This window comes from Mus pahari, chromosome 15 (assembly GCF_900095145.1).
Source record: "Mus pahari chromosome 15, PAHARI_EIJ_v1.1, whole genome shotgun sequence".
NCBI lineage: Eukaryota > Metazoa > Chordata > Mammalia > Rodentia > Muridae > Mus > Mus pahari.
The window spans coordinates 21456260-21473828 of NC_034604.1; positions in this window are offsets into that span (position 1 = coordinate 21456260).

Consider the following 17569-nt stretch of genomic DNA (forward strand, 5'->3'; position numbering starts at 1 on the left):
GGGGACGTCCCATGTCTTGTTGATTGTGTGATAGAGCTCCATGCTGGACCAGAATCCCCACTTTGTCTTTTCCTTGGTAAGTCAGATCTTCAGTTGAGCCATATTTACTCATGGCACAGGTTTTGGGGTCAGCGCTAGCTACACATCTCTGTTCAAACACTGCTCTTTCTTTATCCACATCATACCTTTCTTTCCCCTGAGCTGAGACAGTCTCCCACATACATGGGTATTCATCAAGGACAGTGCCACAAGGATCCTGGATTAGCTGCTGATTATTTCATAGGCCACTCACTCCAACTTCTGATATTTGCCCCACTTTTTATATTTTTCTGATGGAGATCTTGATAGTGAGCCATTGGAGGTCCCCTGTCATCTTTGTTGATAGATGACTTGATGTTTCATCTCTTTGCAACTGTGCTTACCTAACTTCCAATTTCTTTTATATTTTTTCTCATTCATTCACATAAATAATGTAGATCAGAGCCCCCCCTTTCCTCCCAGTTCCCCTCTTACAAGCTGCTCCCCCAACTCATCCTCTTCATTTCTGAGGAGGACACCCCCAAAGGTCCAGGTTAGTTGATATTGTTGGCCTTCTTGAGGAGTTCCTATTCACTCTAGTTCCCTCAGTCCTTCCCCAAACTCTTTTACAAGACTCCTTGAGCTCCACCTAATATTTGACTGAGGGTTTCTGCATCTGGTTCAGTCATCTGCTGGGTGGAGCCTCTCAGAAGACAGTGATGCTAGGCTCCTGTCTGCAAGCATACCAGAGTATCATTAATAATGCCAGAGATTGGTTCTTGCCCAAGGGGTACGTCTCAAGTTGGGCTAGTCACTGGTTGGCCATTCCCTTAGTCTCAGTTTCATCTTTGTCCCTGTACTTCTTGTATGCAGGACCAATTTTGGATTGAAAGTTTTGTGGGTGTCCTCATCTCTCTACTGGGAGTCATGTTTAGCTACCGGCCACCTCCCAATTTCTATGGACTGTTGTGGAGTGGAGTCTACATTTGCTTCTGTTTTACATGGTATATGACTTGGATGTTGATTTTTCTCAGCGGCTATTTGGTTATCTAGGAAAGGCTCCAATGTATCAAAATGCCAATAATGCCTTGGCCCTTCTGAGCAAAGAGTTGGTTTTATTGTGTACCACGTTTGTAATTTCTGTTGAATCCTTTTTTATACTGTTGGTCAATAGTATAAAAGATTTATCTAGGTATTGCCTACATTCTTTGTGATGAGAAAGGGTAGCCTGTGGTTACTAAACCCACCATATATCTCAAGCAGAGACCTAGAAGGACTGGCTACCCCACAAAAGTGCTAAAAGGAGAGTCAGGAATGTGGCCAAAGGCCACTATCTCACCAGTGCAATAATTACACAGATGGTAAAATGTGGTCAAGATAGCTCTCAGACTTCTGTAGGAATTTTACATGGTGGTCAGAGGGCTCCATCAGGAGGAAAAGGCAGGCCCTATTTGGCCAAACCTCTGTTCACATCACACTGGTCTCCTGGCCAAAGCAAATTATGAAGCCAAGCCCTGCAATAAAGGTAAACAAAACAAAACAAAACATATGAAATTTTAATTTTTTTAATATCCCTGAAGTGAGAACAGAGCACTGTTTGCTAATTGGGTATGAGGGGCAAACCTAGGCTTTATTGAAGCATTCATTTCTTTATTATGCCGCTCTCATTTATTCTTCTGTAAATGATCTAGGCATTTTGTCTGTAATGGGTTCTTGATTGTCTACTTGAATGTATCTGGAATCATTTGGGAGATGAACTTCTGGGTGGGGCTGCGAGAGCATTTTCAGGAAGACTCCTCTAGAGTGGGTGGCACCTTCTGGCAGCAGCACAGGCCTCAGGAGTTAGGAGGGGACTGCAGTGCTACTTGTCTGCAGTGGCTTCTAGTTGGCTAGCACATCCTTGCTTTGCTGCTATTGGAACCCAATTCTGTGGCCCTTCCAAGTAGGCTGAAGACTAGTGGCTTTCTAGACATCATCCAGAGCTCCAGCATCACATTAGAACTACGGAGGCACCAGCTTTTGTGGACTGAGCAGCTACTGGATTCTTAGCTTCTCCATCTGCAGATGGCCATTGTTGGACTTCCAAGGTCCATGTAATTAGGAGCCCCTGTAATTAGTCACCTTTTATATGTTCTTCCCATCCATTCCATTCCTCTATAGAACCCTGACCATCAGGGTCTTAACTGCTTAACTTTGCAACTAGGTGTTCAGATTAGAGCCTCTGAACTCTATCAGTAAACATCCACTAGCTGTTCTGGACAACAACGTTGGCATGGAGTGATGCCAGCGGCATAACACAGAGACAGAAGAGGGGATCATGGAAAGAGCTTCCTTGAGGAAGCAATGCCTTAGCATTTCTCAAAGAAGCTGGTGAGAATGGGGCTTTCCGAGAACACGAAGAGAGTTAGATGCTAACGACGATAGAATGACAGGCCTGAAAAATGCAAACCTGGGATTGCACACACTTGCTTCAGACCATGGTTGGTTCTGAGCAGTAGTGTCCAGTCTGTGCTTGCACTGACTGTAGTGGCACTGAAGAATAGGAGGAGTAGAGTTAGGTCGTCTCCTGAATCCCGTGTCTGAGGCTTTGCACAGCAGCATGTGTTCTGACTCTGCTCAGACTGGGGACTCCTGAGTCATATGGTCAATGTGAACTTGCATCCTTGGCCGAACTTAGGGGCTTCTTTACTGGAAATAGTCTTCTAATTCCCCCATACAGGCTATGTCCTTCAGGGACAGCTGGGCATGAGCATATCATTCACTACTGCACTCTCTGTGTAGGTGAGGGAGTGGGGAAAGAAAAAAGAATCTCAAAAAACGTGTATATTTATCCTGGTCTGGCCTTAAGAAAACACAGCCACCGATCCATCAAAAATGAATTTGAGTTTGGATAACATTAGCGTTTAAGGCAATGCTCTTCTCTTGTATTGATTCTCTGTGGGTTGAAATGGAAACAATTTTAGAAATGTAGTCTTAGGTTTCCTTAATCTGCGTGGCTCAGGGAGGAAAAGGCTGTTGTCACTTGTGCTAATAACCACAAGAAACAGGGTACTAAAGTGCTTAGCTGGAAAACGAATTCCAGGAGTCAGCCCTGGTCATGCCTCCAGGGAGAATGCTTCCTAAAAATTCTGCCTTTTTTTCTTTCCTTCAAGAGAGTTGCCTTAAAGGGCATAGCCATTTGGGAAGGAGACAGTAACTTGTGGAATTAAAGATTCCCAGGACATGCAAAGTCAGCATGGGGTGGTGGCCCCAGAATGGGGTCAGGTCCAATTGTCACTGTCAAGAGGGACAGAGAAAAAGGGATTGTTTGTACAGTTGACTTTGGAAGCCCAAAGAGGACATCTGCCTCCCTTCTTTCAAAATCAAACCTTTCTTTCTTTCAAATAACATATTAAGTTGCAACTCTCGAGATTAACGCATTTAAGGTATCTCGTCACATGTACATGACTTTTGATTATATTAGCATGTAGTATGCATCAAATTAGTTCTACCCACCTCCAGGGCCCTGAGGTGGAAAGAGGGATCAGGGAAGGGAGAAACACATATACATGAAAGCCAGTAAGGGTCAGAAAGCTCAGAAGGTATATGGGCTTAGGATGTGGATGCCATTTGGCTGACTCTCCCCCAGGAAGCACTGCTCCTTCTGAAGTAAGTCAGGGTTGCCTATAACTTAAATGAGGCCTTGTAAGGTTTCAATGTCTGAAGCCTTGAATGTGAAGCCTTTCTCTCAAGGAGGATGGGGCAATGCCAGAATAATGACTTAGCATTCAAATTGAGGTGAGAATGGATGAGAATGGTCCTCTTCCCTTAACAGTCTATGTGGCCTTTCTGTCTCTGGCAAGGAAGAGAGCTCTTGTGTGCATTTGCATAAATATGGACTCCTTTTGAATAAAATGTGGGTACAGTTTCCAATGTCCCCTAGAGGAACAGTCTGTCCTATGACCTTTTCTCAGTTTGTCATCTGAGGTTTGCCACATTGCACCTCTCTTCTTTGTCACCCACCTTCTTTTCTCGATCTAGATTTGGGAGTCTGGGGGAACCAGAGTGAGTGAGGAATGTGGAGGGTAAGGATGGACATTCTGATCTCCCAGGCCACCAGTGTAGGGTCATCCTTTGCTTCCCTCTGGAGAGGCCTCTCGCCCTCCGTGGCCACCACAACCCTTGTTTTCAGCCATGTATCTTATGAATCACTTCTTCCTTATTACAATGACTAATTTGCTTCTAACAACAAGATCCTTCATGCTTGTTTAAGGCATACATGAGCACAGAAGAGTCCACCCACAGGGATATGTCAAGTGGGAATGTATTGATGTAATGGTCTCCTGAATCCCGGATCCTACAGCTACAGGCCTTAGGAGTCATGTGAGTCTGGGACTTCAGGGTGAAAGTGGGACAATCCACTAACATTGGGGAGTTAGGATCCGGACCAGCCTCATCTCCAGCTACATAGAACAGGGATACTAGAGATCAGGGCCAGGGGAGGCTATGAGGAGTTGAGGTTTTGGGAGGCTTTTCAAAATCCAGGACAAATCTAGTCTCTGGCCCTGACTGGCAAGAGTTGTTTGTTCCTTCTATTAATGAGCAAAGCTTCTTCTTCAACTGGTTTAAGAACTTTGATACACTTGAAGCTTCTGCTCATTTGGGACAATCTAAGATAAACTTAATGCGTCTGTTACAATTTCTGTAGAGCTATTTGTAATTAGTTCATTTCATCGCATAAAATTCAAACAGGAAATATAATATATTTAGCTAATTACCATCATCCTAGTTTGGTCACAGTTTGGTTTTGATCCCTTTGAAGGCTAGTGACCAACGCAAAGATTGTTTTTGTTCTCTGAACGAAGTTCTTGCTGTAGATCTGATCCAGTTAGCTGACAGAAGGTAGTAAGACCCCCTTAAAAAGGGTGGTTGTTATGGAAGAAGGCATACAAGCACCAATTTGACCAGAATAATAGCAACTCCAAGGACAGTCAGAGTTTGTGGTCATGCACTTGCTGTTGCCAAGGAAACCTTAGCTCCCTGCCTTCTATCTAACACTGTAGCCTTCTGTGGCTTGTCCATCTGTCCTGCTGGCTCAGGGGTTCTGGTGTTTATTGCAATTCTTGGCACATCCTCAAGATCCACTGATGTTTTATAGAATAAATCAATGTGTGCTGCCTATATTATCATAAAAATATCCCCTTTCACTCATGTACATCATAAGTATATTTAAAAAAAGTATGCTCTATAAAAATATAAAATAGCCAAGGATCAGGTACATAGTTTTATATGATTAAATGGCTATTGATTTACTCTCTGGTAAATAAACAGAGAAAAGTCAGAAAATACAGGGTATGTCTAGACATGTCTCCTAATAGGACTTTTGGAAGTCTTTGAGCAACTTATGCAGTATTAATAACATATATTATTACACATGATAATATATATATATATATATATATATATATATATATATATATATATATACACATTATTTGCATTTAATGTGAAACTTGGCAGGTGGGGTAAAAAAACAAATCACAAAATGGTTGTCCTAGAGGCCTTACAAGCAAGCCCTGGATTCATTTCAGTATGAAGAAAAACGTGGTAATCCTGAATCTCATTCATACAAACTCCACTAATTCAGGTAACACTCATTCAACCCCACGGAGCTGAGATATGCATTTGTTCTTTGAAAAATGTTTCTCTAAAGCCAGTAAACAATGTCAGAAGGAAATGGATGACTGCTGGCTGTCACATCTTGACCAGTTCTGATGTTCAGAAAGGTTTCTGTCACTGTTTCACTCCCTTGTCCCTGCTCTGCATCAATTTAGTGCATCCTCTCCTCCCTCCTCACCCTTAGCATAGTACACTGTCGACAATTTGCAATAGATAGGAACCCCTTGAGGAAGACACCTCTGGGCTCTTTTCTCTGTATCTCCAGCTCATAGCCTGCCTAAATAAATGTTTGTTCAGTGAATAAATAAAGGAGAGCTTCCACAGAAACAGTCTTACATAAAAATGAGCCCTGTGTTCATTACAAAGAGAGATTATACTAGGAAGGAGGTGTCACATTTGTATACCAATGTTATACAAATTATTCTCTTAGATCTAGTATTACTACTAAACAGTAAATGTTGAAAAGGCAACTTGGTAAGAGTAAGCCCAATTGTTTCTCGAGTGGATAATTTACTGATAATTAGATATTTAATGTTTTACTTTCATCCCTTGCTTCAGAGGGAAGGGTTAGAAATGAGTCAGTGGATAAGGAAGGAAATGGACCACAGCCTCTCCTCCATGTGATTCAGATTCTTCACTCAGTGCTGTGTTCAGGTCATCTTCTCACAGGGCTAGAGAAGGAGACAGGGAGAAGAAGTGGCGAGAATGGGCTTGGCTAGAGCTGAGTTCTGCTAGGCAGCAGAACAGCTTTGCATGGGTAAACCCAAGGGCAAGGTTGAGACGAAACCCAAGGGCAAGGTTGAGACGAAACGCAGCTTTGTAGGAGAGTCTCATGGTGAATGTGGAGGAGACTCCTTAATGGTGTCTTGGCAATATTAATAATTTATATTTAGATGATTGGTAGATGGTTAGTTTCAGAGATGTGTTAAGAAGGATACAGAATATCTGAAAAAGAGGAGCTAGTGTGGCGGCTGTCTATTGAACCTGTCCAGTAAAAGTGCCCCAAGGAACAGTAGCAAATGCAAAGGTTTGTCTCTATATGCAGAACTCCCACCGCTTAGAACTACATAAAAAGGAGTGAGACAGCATCCATTCTTTTTTTGTTGTTTTTGTTTTGTTTTTGTTTTTTGTTTTTGTTTTTCAAGACAGGGTTTCTCTGTGTAGCCCTGGCTGTCCTGGAACTCACTTTGTATACCAGGCTGGCTTCTAACTCAGAAATCCACCTGCCTCTGCCTCCCAAGAGCTGGGATTAAAGGCGAGCACCACCACTGCCTCACAGCACCCATTCTTAACAGTCATGAAAAGCAGAGGATATCTGTGGGTGCAAAGGAAATGACAGACTAAAGGCGGTATTAGGGAGCAGCAGAAATAATAGTTAGTGCTGGGCCAGGAAACCAATGCTGGGTGATTTATAACGCATTTGATTCTCTCTCCTAGTCATTTGTCTCTAGGGAAAAGGTAGGTGTGGTCTCTATAGTCAGAAGGTGGAAGAAGATTCATGTGTTAGGGGTGGCTTAGTGTCAGAACTGGTCTGCTAACTATTAATTTAAGAATACCACTTCTGCTGTAGACTCGAAAAGCAAACAATGACAGGAAATGGCTGCCCGAGGCATCTGAAAGATAATTACGTATACAGTGCTCAGAAGAGGGTAAAAAAAAAAAATACAGACTTATAATCATTGGCAAATCCTTTCCAACTTAGATTGGAGTTCTAGAAGGCTGTATTGTAGGGAAATGAGTAAATTAGAAGAAAAATAACCCTCAAGACTCCAGCTTATTTCTGACACTGAGTAGATCAGCATTTCTCAGTACATAAAGCTGTTTAAGATAATTCTAGACATTATTCTCAGATTTTGACAATATTAAATAGAAAATATCATTTGTGGGGTGAGTTAATGCCATTCTAGGTCTTCAATTATTTCTACAAATAAGTAAATTTTCAAGTATAGTATATAATACATAATTAAATATGGCTAGACATGTAACAAGACAAAAATAACATGAGCATTACTTGATGAAAGAATCACAGAATCCATATATAATCCATTTTTAAATCCATATTAAAAATATCAATCATCAGGCTAAAATATATGTATAACTTTGAAGTTATTAAAACAAGATGATTATTCTAATAGAAAATAACAAGTTATAGATTTAATATAATATCTGAAAAAACTAAATGTATAGAAATTATATAACTAAAATTATAATATTCTAACATAAGAACCCTGTTGAATGACTTGGCTTAAGACTAGGCACAGCTGAGAAAGTATCAGTTAACTGGAATGTATGTTAGAAAATACTTCAGACTGAAAAATAAAAAGAAAAAAATAGAAAAGAGGTAAAAATCCTCAGTGTAGTCATTGGTATACTTTACCATATTTTTAATACAAGAGGAGGAGGAGGAGGAGGAGGAGGAGGAGAGAGAAAGAAAAGATATAAGGGGAGAGAAAGAAATAGAAGAAATTTGTGACTACTTTTTAACAATTATAAAATAAATTAACCAGAGACTTAAAAAATATCATAAATCCAAAAGCAAGAACTCATGAAAACTATCATTTCAAGGTCATAGATGATCAAGGACAAGCAATTTGAAGGACTGATAGATTATTTTGAAAGCATAACAACTGAGATTAGTAGAGTGAATTTTAACATGAGAAAAGAAAAAGTAAAAAGTTAGTATGATGTTCATAGCATGCTGAAAGAACATAATTGCTCATATAAAAATTACACATTGAAAAGTATCATTCTAAGGTTAAAGTAAAGACATTTAACGCAGTCATAAGGAAATTTGTTGTTGGCTATCATACACTGAGCAGAAATCTAACAGCATTCTTCGCAAAAGAGTGAAGAGTAAAATACAACTAAATAGAAACGATTGTATAAAAATAATGATGCTTCTTTTAAACAAAGGAAAAGAGAATCAAAAGACAGAGCATAAATCTGGTAGATTTATGTACAAAAAGTTCAAGAGTTACACAAGTAGTTAATGTAAATGGAATCAATATTCTGTTAGAAAGACAATGATCATTAGACTGGATTCAAACAGCTACGTTTGGAAAATGCAACTGAAAAGAGGGATAATAAAACAGTATAAAAGAGCACAACTACAGTAATATGATAAAATATTGTTACTTAGGTGTATTAGTTGTATTAAAGACAGAATTTCTTAGTCATTAAAGTCTCAACCTTTTTGGAAGAAATAGCAACCTTAAATTTGTATCCATCAAAATCCTATCCTAAGATATGAAAATATCCAAACTTAAAGACAAAAAGAAAGAAATAGATCCTTTCTCTGCTGCCTCTGTCAATGTCTCTCCTGTTGCAAGCATATGCTCCATGTTCCCTACCTCCCCAAGTCCCCACCCCACCCCAGTGAGAAATTACTTCCTGTACTTAGGAATCTGAGGAGAAATCTCTTTACTAACACATGGCTGATCTTGGATAAAGTTCAAGTAAGAGTTGGCCTTGAAAAGACTTTACTAACTTATATACACCTTACGTTTTTCTATTTTTACAGATACTGTCACCCTTAACTCCATTTCAGGTCCGGTTCCAGGTGACACTTTGAACAGGAAACTTCAAAGACTGTTCACTTAGGCAGATAGATTTATATAATAAAGACACTACATATTGCCAGATATTTAAAATATACCAATGCTGTTCTCTTTGAGTAGTTCATACCCAGAATCATCTTGCCCACTTAGAGGTATGGATTTTCTGAGAAGAGCACAGAGGATTTAAGGGCAGACTTGGGCTTAGTGGTGGTTATGACTCCTAAGATATCCAGCTTGCACTGCTCATTAGAACTATCTCTTTCTTAGGCGAACTGCACCTATGTTGGTTGTAAGTCCTTATTGTTTCCTTTGTTATGTGGATGGAGTCTAATGGCTCTACAATCCTGGTAGGTGAACATTTACATCCTGGTAACCTAAATTTCACTTATCTCTCACAGACCTGGAAAGTATACTACTTAGCTTTGGGATATTTTGTAGGCGAAATTTCACTTGTATGGCATAATGTCTACTAAGCAAACATGTTAGTAATTCCCTTAAGTCCTTTATGATATGAGTTCTATCAGTTCAAGTTTCTTGCACATCACCCTCTTAGGCTTGAAATATACAGAAGGAGTGAAAACAACTGCTTTAACAGAGTATGAGGCAAGAGATGGCAAGTACTGGCAGAGAGAGAGAGAGAGAGAGAGAGAGAGAGAGAGAGAAGAGAACAACAGTGGTTTCAGTACTGATTAGAATTGGAGTTTAATTTGACAGGAGTCCTGGAGCCTGCATAGCTAATTGGCACTGGGGAAATACTCTCTTCCTGGCATCCGGTCTGGTGGAATGCCGGAAGCCATTTGGAGAGCATGTAGCTTTAAAAGCCAGAGGTTTCTGTGTTGCCCTGTCTCTGGGAACTCCCAGAAAGGGTCAGCTACCCATGCATCATTCAGTGGTTTAGAGATGTATTATAACTATAGGGAAAAAGCTTTGAGTCAGAGACAGGTGAAGCCCTACATGTGGGAAACTAGCCAAAGTCAGAAGAAGGAGTGAGGGTCACTTCCTGTTTAAGGCAGCCATTCAGGTAAGCCATCTACTTAGAAATCTGGCAAAGGGGATGCATCAGTATCAGCAAGTTACTGCTAGTGATTACATGCAGTAGCTAGCTTGCAGAAAGTGGGAGACCCAGATGTCAGGGAACACTGGCCTATTGTGCAGGCAGAAAGTAGGAAAGAATACATGGGATCTATGAGACACCATCAAAAGGTAATACCAATAAATCATGGGCACGGAAGAAAGAAATAAACAAGCTAAAGTCACAAAGCTTTCCCAAATCCTGATAAAATATCAGAGAGAGATTCAATCCCAAAGAAATATGACCAGAAAAGACTACCCAGTTCAGCAGGAAGAATAATTAAATCTTCAAGAGACAATTGCAAAGTCAAGCCCACTGGAATAACAGGAGATTTTGTTTGTTTTTATTTATTTTTTTAAAAAAACTAAAATCCAGAAAGGAATGGACTGATGTACTTCTAGTCCTGGAAAAAAAAAGATTGCTAGTCTTGTACTAGCATCTAATACAAGTATCTTTCAAAGATGAAGGAGAAATAAAAACTTTCTATAATAAAATTATCCCGAAAGAATTCATGACCACTGAAGAAGATACTTAAAGGAATATTACATACACAACAGGAAATAAAGCTCAGCATGAGACTATAAGCAAGAATCAATCTCACTAGAATAATAAATAAGCAAATGAAGATTAAAAAAGACTCAATTAACAAAAAAAAAAAACCAAAATGACAGGAATTAATATATACCATCAGTGATAACCCTAAATATCAAGAATCTCAATTCTCCAATTAAAAGTCAGACTGGAAGACTAGATTTAAAAAAGGCCCAATTGCTTGCTGAATGCAAGAAATGCAACCTAATAGCAAAGTTAAACATAGTCAGAAAGTCAAAGGATAGATAAAAGTCAACTCAGGCAAATAGAACTGCAAAGCATGTAGATGTATCTATATTCATGTGTGACTGAGCAGACTTCACAACAAAATAAAACAGAAAAAATGAAGACGTTCATGTCATATTGATAAAGGAAATACTACTTCAAAAGACATGTAATTGCAAACACATAACACTAAATTTCAGTGCACCCAATTTTATAAACCAGATACAAAGGCTCTGATCTACTTATATAAAACAATTCTGAGTTACTTTAGTTATTCCTTCTCACCAATATGTAAGCAGGAGCAGGGAGATAATCAAAGAAACATCAGAATAAATTTACAGTGTATACCAAATAAAAACTCATCATTAACAGATGTCTACAGAATAGTTTGTCCATCAGCTGTAAGTGTACATTCTTCTCAATGGCCCACGAGGATTTCCTTAAAGCATAACATATTTTAGATCATAAAGTAAGTCTTTATGATCTAAAATACAAGAAAATGATCCATTGTATTAGGTCATAAATGACATAATCAACTAACAGCAAGAGAAACTACAAAGAATAAATAAACATATAGAAATTGAATAATAAACATTTAAATTATTAGTAGGTCATTGAGGAAATTAAAGGGGAAGATTCCTAAGATTAAATAAAAATGAAAAAAATCAGAAGAGGATAAAAGCACAATCATAAAAACATTTTGAAGAGGGAAACATAGCTATAGATATTTACATTAAAAATCGAAGAGATCTCAGATAAATAGAAGCTTAAATTTCAGATAAATAATCATGAAGCTTAAATTCTTAGAAAAGTGAAAACAAGTATATCTCAGAATTAGGAGGAAAAAATTATAAAGCTTGGAACCAAAATGAATGAAGTAGAAACTAAAAGAAAAATAAAAAAGACCAGTGAAATAATAACGACAACAAAAACTGGCTTTCTAAAAAGCTAAAAAGAAGGATAAACCTCAGTCAAACTAATTTAAAAAAAGGGTACCCAACCAGGTTATGGTAGCTTATATACCCAGGAGACTGAATCAGAAGGACTATTGCAAATCTGAGGCCATCCTGGGCTACAATGAATTTGAGAATAGTCTGAACTATCCCTTTTTATTGATAAGCATAGGTAAAGAAATCTCCAATAAAATATTTGCTGTAAAGTTTAACACCATGATGAAGTTGGTCCATATCAAGAATGCATAGATGGTTCAAAATATGCAAACCAACCCACACAATACAGTACATAAACATAATGAAGCACAAAAATCACAAAACTTTCAATATATCTTGAAAAGATTTGAATCAACCTCATTCATGATAAAAGTAACCAGAAGCAGAAGTATTACACCTCAACATAACAAGAGTTATGTATTACAGATTCCTATAGCCAACATATGTGTATATGGGAAAACTATGCGAATTGTCTCTAAAATGAGAAACTACTCATGGCTGTCCAGTATCACTATTCTTATTTAGTAAAGTGCTTGGGTAGGGTCGTAAGACAAGAGTTAAATGGAAGTAGGAAAGAAGGAAGTCAAGTTATTTCCATTCATTGAGGATAGGATCCTCAATTTATTGACCCCAAGAAAACTCTTAGAGGTGATAAATACAAAATCAATAGATACCACCAACAAATTTGATAGTAATGAAACTGAGAAAACAATTCCCATTCACAATAGCTCCCTTCAGACTAAAATACCTGGTAATAAACCCAATCAAATATTTTTGAAAGGCTTCTATAATATAAATTACAGTATATGGAAGAAAACAACCTAAGAAATTAGGTAGTAGAAAGACATTCTGTGTTCTTGAATTAATAAATTTAATATTGTAAGAGGGACATATTATTAAAAGTAATTTATTGACTCAATCTAATCCCTACCAAGATTCCAATGACATTTTTTTTTGTCAAACTAGAGAAATTAATTCTAAAATTTAGATGTAAACACAAAGGCTTCCAATCAGCCCAAACAATCTTTATGGGAACAAAGCAATGCTAGATGTATCATAATACATGACCTTAAATTGATACATCAATATTAACGAAACCAGTATACTACTACCATGAAAAAAGATACATGTAGCCATAGAATATTCTACATACACAGAAATGAATGCGTACATTTATAGCTATGAATTTTTGCAAAATACCAAGAATATACACTGGAGGAAAGTAGTCATTTTAGTGAGTGGTGCTGGGAAAACTGAATATTCACATGTAAGAGAATGAAAGAAGTTGAAGTTTGAAACAGTGCAATAATCAACTCAAGGGCTGGCAAGATGGCTTAGTGACCTATGGAGCTTTCCATGGAGCCTGAAGACCTACCAGGTTCAACCCTCAAGTGGAAAGAGAAAAACCTCATTTCACTGACTCCATAGGTATATGCTCTTTCCACTTGCCATACACATTCACATACACATACACATACACATACACATACACATACACATACACATACACATACACATACACATACACATACACATACATACACATATACAAACTCACGCATGCGCGCGCGCGCGCACACACACACACACACACATACACTACCACCACAACCACCACCAACAACACTATTAACAATAACAGTAATAATCTTACCTTGAATGGATCAAACACTATAACATAAGATTTCAAACTTAGAAACTTCTAGAAGATAGTATTGGGAAATACTCAAGATATGTGCACAGGCAAGGGCTTTCTGATAGTACTCCAATAGTTCAGGAAACAGCAAGCATAAGCTTCCTTACTTAAAGAACTATCTATCTGAAAAGTTAATCTATAAAATTGTGGAAATGTGGGCAGATTCTCCAGGATTAGTGAATTGCATCAACTAATTCTGAATAGCCAAAGAAACAAGAACAAGTAAAAAGCAAAAAATAATATTCAAATCTTGATATAATAATTTTTAATTATTCATGTTGAGTAGGTATTAATATCCCTATACACAAAATACATAAAAATTAAAAATTAAGGGACAAATAGTTTGATCAATAAATCAACACGTGACCCAAACACATAGTTTCCAAATGAAGAAAAAAATTCAATAAACATGTAAAAAAATTACTCAATATTTTGCTCACTAGACAAATGCCTATTAAAACTCCACTGAGGTTGGATTTTGCTCAAGTCAGAGTGGCTTCTGTCAAGATAACAAAAGATGCTGCACATTCGTGAGAATGCCGAGACAACTGAGCCTTATACTGTTTGAAAATCAGTGAGCCACTTCTGACACGGGTTTACTCTACAATTACAAAATGTTTTAATTGAAAAATGAGTGAATGTATTTCATTACATTAGTAGAAGGCACTGGAAAATTTTCAGGTTAAGAAATACAGGAAAGTGATTGATGATCATGACAAAGAGCTTCCCAGCTAAGCATAAGTTTCCTGGCTTAAAGAACTGTCTTTCTGTAAAGCTAATCTGAGAGACTGTATCTTTACTATAGTGTCTGGAAAGGTGGACAGATTCTCTGAGATCATTACCAAAGCTGAGCGGTTACCACATTTTCTACTCAGCGTTATATTGGATGTCCCAGACAAGTAGGGAAATTAGGGAAGAATCTATTATTTGCACTGAAAATCAATAAACAAAATTATCGTATTTATTCATAGTTTATACTCCTTTCCATGTAAAAATATCTAAACAAGTCTGAAACTTATCAGCATTTACAAATTAGTTAGCAAGTTTTGTGCAAAACTTTGCATTAAATACATTTTAGAACAACATGTACAATCGCATACACTCAGAAAATGAAATTTTAAAATGTATCACCTATTGTAGCATCAAAGATAAAAGATGAAATTCCATGAATAAATAAAAAATGTGAATGATGTGAACTACGATAAGAATAGCTATGACATTTTTGAGCAATGAAAAGATCTATTCCATTGAATATTATGATTTTTCTTTTACAGGGACAACAGTTATGATGGAATGGCATGGCTGTAGTAATTGACTAAGAGAAGCAGAACCACACAAATATATAGAGACCTTGATTTAGGACAGTTATGTTGCTGTCTTGTAGTGAGAAAGCATTTATTAAATGCATGGGAAAAAAAACTAGATTCCCATATGTTTTTAAAAAGCATCCATGACCCCTGCCTATCTTCATTAAAAAAAAAAAATCAATTACAGATGTAATAAAATGATCACAATCAAAATAACAAACCTTATGGAAAATAAGCTAGATAATACTGTCCCAATCTCAGAAAAAGGAAAAAGTTTTAGACAAGAAACAACACTAATCACAGAGAGGAAGATTGGCACTCTATCTATACTCAGCTTGATAAAATGTCTGGCTTTATCACAAACCATCAAAAGAGTAAAGATATAAGCCAAATGGTGAGAGGGGTTTGCAATATATGTAACAAAATCCAGTTTCCTGAATAATGAACTTCTACTGATCAATAAAAAAGATAGTCCAATGGAAAAATGGAGAAAAGATAAATAGAAATTCTACCCAAGGATGACACATCCCAATTTTATTAGCAATAAACAAGTATGTGAAAATACAAATCAAAACCAAGAAGGGATAACACTATAAAATGATAGATTTGCTAATTTTCAAATCTGTTACTAATGAATTTTCATAATGTTTGAGATGAAATTTGTTATGTTAACACGGTGCCCTATGATGTGACAATGGGAAGGACCACACAGCTACTCCATCCAGATTGCTGAACACCATTCAAAGAGAAACATTAAGTAAATGGATCCAAGCACAAGATTCATCTAATGCAAGTTTCTGAAGCAGGCAGAGTTAATCTCTAGTGTTTATGAGTGTAGATTAGGACTCAGGACCATAAAGAAAAGCAGTTGGTTATGGTTTTAGGGCTCTCCCTGTTATGATAAAACATATGGCCAAAACCACTTTAGGAGGAAGGGGTTTATTTCACCTTATAACTTACAAGTCCTTCACCAAGAGAAGAGAAGACAGGGTAAGAACATGGAGACAGGAACTGGAGCAGAGGCCAAGGAGGAACACTGCTCCTTGGCTTGCTCCTCATGGCTGGCTCAGCCTACTTTCTTAAACCTTCCAGGACCACCTGGTTAGGGTGGTGCTGCCCACAGTGAGAGCTGTGCCCTCCCATATCAATCAAGAAAGTGACTGACAGATGTCCCTGTGGGTCTTCTGGGTGTGGTGTGAACATTTTCTCAATTGAAGTTCTCTCTTCCCTAATGACTCTAGCTTGTGTCAAGGTGCCATAAAAACCAGCCAGCACAATTACAAACCACTTAAACCTTTGCAGGTGAATTTTCTCTGCAAGCTGGGAGGGAGGAGCTGTAGGAGGCTGCTGGATCTGGGAAGTGTTTGCCTTGACTTGGGGGCAGTTACACAAGGGCTCACTTTATGGGTATTACTATTGCTGTTTTCTGGGCTGTTCAGGGCTAAAAATCTTGGCTTGGGATGCTAATCAAGCGCAGAACCACTGACCTACATGTCAAGTTTTCATTTTTGAGTTTTGACACAGGGTCTCACTGTGTAGCCTAGGCTGGTCTTCAGCTTTCCATCCTTCTGCCTTAGCTCTGTCATTGCTGGTGATTACAGGAATGCGCTGCCTTGCCTGGCTCAGGTAGTAATATTTGCTAGAGTGTACACTGTACTACTTCCTTTTCTGTCTCTGTGACATGGTTTTGCAGCACAAAACAGGTGAGGCCAAGCTCAGAGACAAGGAATGCTCACCCCTACTTCATTCCTTCTGTCTTCTACTTTTTTCTTTCTGTTTTCCATCTTAGTATCACAAGGTCAATATTTTCTAAAACAAATTCATGTAAAAATAAAATAAACACTTTTCCTCAAGGTTTCTTTCTTTCTTTTCTAAAATACAAAACAAAACAAAACAAAACCAACCAACCAACCAAATAAAACAAAACAAAACAAAACAAAAACCAAAACCCACCTCTTTCATTCTCCAAAGGAAAGGCAGCTGTTGGGAAGAAAGAACTGGCTGAAATTGTTTGTCCCTTTGGGGCTTTTCTGCGGTAAATTACATAGTCTGTTCATTTTGCCACTGTGGGGGTAGAGGGGGTGACACTGGGATTAGAAGCTTCATAGTCAGTGAATAAAGGGGTTGCACTTAAAGAATGTGCTCCTTAATAATGATAATGGTGTTGCATACATTTCCTGGATTAGGTGATATTACCTACTCTAGTTGTTTGAATAAAAATGGCCCCTATCAGCCCATGGGATGTGGCACTATTAGGAGGTGTGGCCTTGTCGAAATAGGTATGGCCTTGTAGGAGGAAGTCTGTTCCTGGGGGCTGGGCTTTGAGGATTCAGAAACTCAGGTCAGGCCTAGTGGCTCATTGTCTCTCTTCCTGATGCTACCTGCAGGTCCAGATGTAGAACTCTTAGCTATATCTCCCGGTAAAATGTCTGCCTGCACAATGCCATGCTTCTTATCCTAGTGATAATGGGCTAAAGCTCTGAACTGTAAGCCAG